Genomic DNA, 4,825 nt, shown 5'->3' with positions numbered 1-4,825 from the left:
GAGAGAGAGACAGAGACAGAGACAGAGAGACAGAGAGAGGAAGGAAGGAAGGAAGGAAGGAAGGAAGGAAGGAAGGAAGGAAGGAAGGAAGGAAGAAAAAATATTCAATGTTATAGTAGAGGAAGCTAGAGAGATGGCTCAGCAGTACATTGCTCTTGCAGAGAACTGGACTGAGCTCCCAGTAACCATATAGTGGTTCACAACCACATGTAACTCCAGTTCCAGTTCTAATGCCTTCTAATTTCTGAAAACTAGGCATGCACACAGGACACTTATATGCATGCAAGAAAAATGTTCATATACATAAATCTTAAAAAATAGAAATTTAATTATAGTAGAATTTTCTGAACTCCAGGGACAAAGATAGCCATTCACATACAGAAAATATTCAGAATGCTAAACAGGTAAGACCAGAGGACGTCACCAAATTATACTATAATGCTCTGAACAAAAAAAATAGTGGAAAATCAGGAGGTGAGTACAAAGTCATACATAAAGGCAAAGCCATCTGAATGCAGCAGATATCTCCACAGAAACACTAAAATCCAAGAGGAGAGTGAATGACGTGTTCCATGTTCTGAAGCAATAACAGTCAGCCTACATTACTATTTCAGGAACAGCTTTCCCTTAAAACTGAAGGCTGATCTTGATTGCCAACCTGACGTGCCTGGGAAGAAGTGGAAACGGCAGTTGAAGAACTGTCTTCAGCCTGTCCCAAGGACATGTCTATGGGGCCATTTTCTTAATTGCTGATTGATATAGGAGGGTTCAGCCCACTGTGGAAGGTGCCACACCCACTGGAGGTGTGAAGCGGGTAAGCCTGTTCCTACGTAGTATCTGGTGCCGTCCCTGCCTTAGCCCCTTAATGGTGGACTGTAGCGTGTAAGTCACACAAGCCTCTCCTCCTAAGCAGCTTCTAACCAGCGCCGCCTTCCTTAGCTCAGTGTCAGAGGTAACTAGAGCAGAAACTGGTGCTAGAGTGCGGCTTGCTGCACTGACAAACCTCATGCTTTGTGAGAGGAAGGCGAATGATTTTGGAACTCGGGGCTGGAAAGGCCACAAAGGGCTCAGCTGCACGGGCTGTTCTAAGGGAGCTGGAAGACAAGGATGCTGAAAGCAGTGTGGATGGTAGAGGCCTGAAGCGCGAGGCTGCAGAGGGACTGGGTTCTTTCAGGGACATTTTGGACTCTCACACTGCTGGGGTTGTGGGGTTTTTTTTGTTTTGTTTTGTTTTTTTCTTTATTTACATTTCAAATGCTATCCCAAAAGTTTCCTATACCCCTCCCCCCACCTCTGCTCCCCTACCCACCCACTCCCACTACTTGGCCCAGGCCTTGCCTTGTGCTGCGTCATATAAAGTTTGCAAGACCAAGGGGCCTCTCTTCCCAATGATGGCCGATTAGGCCATCTTCTGCTACATATGCAGCTAGAGACACAAACTCAGGGGGTACTGGTTAGTTCATATTGTTGTTCCACCTACAGGGTTGCAACCCCCTTCAGCTCCTTGGGTACTTTCTCTAGCTCCTCCATTGGGGACCCTGTGTTCCATCCAATAGCTGGCTGTGAGCATCCACTTCTGTGTTTGCCAGGCACTGGCATAGCCTCACAAGAGTCCGCAATATCAGGGTCCCTTCAGCAGAATCTTGCTGGCATGAGCATTAGTATCTAGGTTTGGTGCCTGATGATGGGATGGACTCCCGAATGGGGTAGTCTCTGGATAGTCCATCCTTTTATCTTAGCTCTAAATTTTGACTCTGTACCTATATCCTTTCATGAGTATTTTGTTCCTTATTCTAAGGAGGAATGAAGTATCCACCCAGTGGTCATCCTTCTTGGTTTTCTTCTGTTTTGCATAATGTATCTTGGGTATTCTAAGTTTCTGGGCTAATATCCGCTTATCAGTGAGTGCATATCTAGTGACTTCTTTTGTGATTGGGTTACCTCACTAAGGATGATATCCTCCAGATACATCCATTTGCCCAAGAATTTCATACATTCATTGTTTTTAATAGCTGAGTAGTACTCCATTGTGTAAATGTACCACAGTTTCTGTATCCATTCCTCTATTGAGGGACATCTGGGTTCTTTCCAGCTTCTGGCTACTATAAATAAGGCTGCTATGAACATAGTGGAGCATGTGTCCTTATTACCAGTTGGAAGATCTTCTGGGTATATGCCCAGAAGAGATATTGTTGGGTCCTCCGGTAGTACTATGTCCAATTTTCTGAGGAACCGCCAGACTGATTTCCAGAGTGGTTGTACAAGCTTGCAATCCCACCAGCAATGGAGGAGTGTTCCTATTTCTCCACAACCTCGGCAGCTACTATACCCAGCAAAGCTCTCAATTACCATAGATGGGGTTGTGTTTTATCCCATGGTATTATGTTAACATGAGATCTTGAGTATAAGCCAAAAAGAGGAAAGTTGTTGTTTAACCATGATGCGTTTGTATGCCCAGCTGACAAGGCTTGAGTGAGCTCATGACAGCTCATCTTGGTTGTCAAGTTGAGATGCCTAGCAAGTGGGGAACTCAACCAAGAACTGCCTGTCAGATTATTCCTTGGGTATGTCTATGAGGCATTTTCTTAATTGCTAATTGATACAGGACGGCCCAATACACCGTGATTGGTGTCATCCCTGGGGAGGTAGGTCTGGTGTGTAGGCAGTGCCTCTCCATGGGCTCTGTCTTGGTTCTTGCTTCAAGCTCTTGCCTTAGCTTCCCCCAGTGAGGTATTACAGCCTACAAATCAAATGAACCCTTTTGTTCCCCAAGTTGTCCTTGTTCAGTGTTCTATCACAGCAACAGAGACCTAACTAGAACAAAGGACAGAGAAATAAAGCTTCCATGATAGACATAAACCAGATTCATGAGCGCCAGGGTCACCCTACAGAAGATACCTTTACTCTGAAGAGAAAAAGGAACACGGCACTAAAGCCATTGCAAGATAGGCTGCACTGGAACCGTAGGTGAGCAAAGCAAGAAGAGCCCCGGCATTACAAAAACAACAAAAGGAAAAGAATCAATGCATACCTTGCAATAATTACTAAGTGTTAATGGCCTCAATTCTCCAAGGAAAATACCAAGACTAGCGTATTAGATTTCAAAACAGGATCCATCAATTTCTATTTCTTGTATTCTGTCTGATTGGTCACAAGGGACTAAGACAAGAACTCAATACCACAGTGAACTATAGGAAAATCAAAAACAAAGCAAAGCCCCATAGAGACCGAACAGCACACCAGTGAATGCTGCATGGTTTGCAGAAGTCAGGAGCGGGGTCCAGCTATCTGGGCCTTCTCAGCCCTCCAAGTACTGCAGATGCACTGATACCCGATGGTCTCTTCTCTAGGGTACACAGAGATCCACTCTAAGAATCTTTTTAGGGGCCCATGGATCTCTGAAACTACTGTAAATTTCCTTATGATACATGTTACAGTATTAAGAGGCATGTGCTAATGGCATTAATTAATGACATCCTGCATTAGATTATCAAAAAAATAAAATAAGATAAAGGTTCCGATGACTCCCCAAGATTCTAAGTTTATACTGTGTATAATCTCATTGCATTATTCTTGTTTGTTGTATTTATATTACTGAAGACACATAAGTTATTCGACAAAAAATCCATATATTTTTAAAGATATATTTTTATTCTTATTTATGTGTCTGTGTGAGTGGATGCCATATGTGTGCATGTGACTGCAAAGGCTTAATCCTCTGGAGCTAGAATTACACAGCTGTTAGTAGCCCAACAGTGCTGGGCCCACCAAACTGGTGTCTTCTTGAAGAGCTGCAGGGCTCTTAGCCAGTGAGCCATCTCTCCAGCACTGGAAAACGCTCAAAGTTTACATGCATGGCTTTAAGCCTAAGGTGGAAAGAAGTACAGATGTGAGGAGATACAGCCAGGAGGAGCGACTGCACGGCAGGAGGCTTTCTGCTGCCCGGCTCTCACGGGAGCCCCTCTACTCACGGACCCAGTCAGCACATTCTACATGCAGCAAATAGACATGACCTCATTTGGATTTCTGGAATCCAGGTATACTGCGTGATGCAGATGAGTTCAAAAGAAGAAGGAGCCAAGAGGTACTATGGAGACTCAAGGAGAATGAGGAAAAAGAAAAGGGTTCCCCCCCCCCAGACACATTGGTACTGTTAGCAGGAAGCTGGTTTCATTCAATAACATACACCATGTTCTCAACCCCATATATGATGGTGTGACCATCTCTGAGACCACACATCCCCAGGGACCGAGAACCAGTCTTCCAACAGATGATTCCCCTAAGGTGCCGTTCAGACACATGGCCTTTCTAAATATAAAAATATTTTCATCCTCCTGTAAACAGTGCAATGATGTCATTGCTGTGAGCGAAGGGGTCAGGGAGCTGGAGGAGGGGCTATAAGACAACTCTTACTTTACTCTTGGTCCATGGAGGGAGGACAAGAGGCTCTGGCCTTTATAAGCTGTCTTTACCTTGGGACAACAGACTATTCTAACCACCAGTTGAGATCAATCAGGCCATCAACAAATTTCAAAAGGAAATAAACTATTCTGAACAGGTCTATATAGTAGAGAGAGAGGGACATTCTAAGCCTAATCAGAGAGAGGATGGTGTTAGCCAGAGCAAAAGATGCAGGGAAATGGTAGACTTCAGGCATTAAGGGCAAAACATGCCAGCCTTTGGGAGTACATTTTTTTCTTTTTTAAAAAAAATATATCTGGCTGGGTGAGTTGGCGCACGCCTTTAATCCCAGCACTCGGGAGGCAGAGGCAGGTGGATTTCTGAGTTCGAGGCCAGCCTGGTCTACAGAGTGAGTTCCAGGACA

General features: G+C 44.5%; 1 protein-coding gene across 5 annotated transcripts in view; it reads right to left on the bottom strand.

Annotated features, from left to right (window-relative positions):
• Positions 1 to 4,825, bottom strand: part of Vps8 (VPS8 subunit of CORVET complex) — a 216,139-nt gene that overhangs the window by 95,527 nt on the left and 115,787 nt on the right. The gene's annotated exons all lie outside the window — the stretch shown is intronic.

This window comes from Mus pahari, chromosome 12 (assembly GCF_900095145.1).
Source record: "Mus pahari chromosome 12, PAHARI_EIJ_v1.1, whole genome shotgun sequence".
Taxonomy (NCBI): domain Eukaryota; kingdom Metazoa; phylum Chordata; class Mammalia; order Rodentia; family Muridae; genus Mus; species Mus pahari.
Note: the sequence above shows the minus strand (reverse complement) of the source record. Positions and strands in the feature narration are given on the sequence as shown.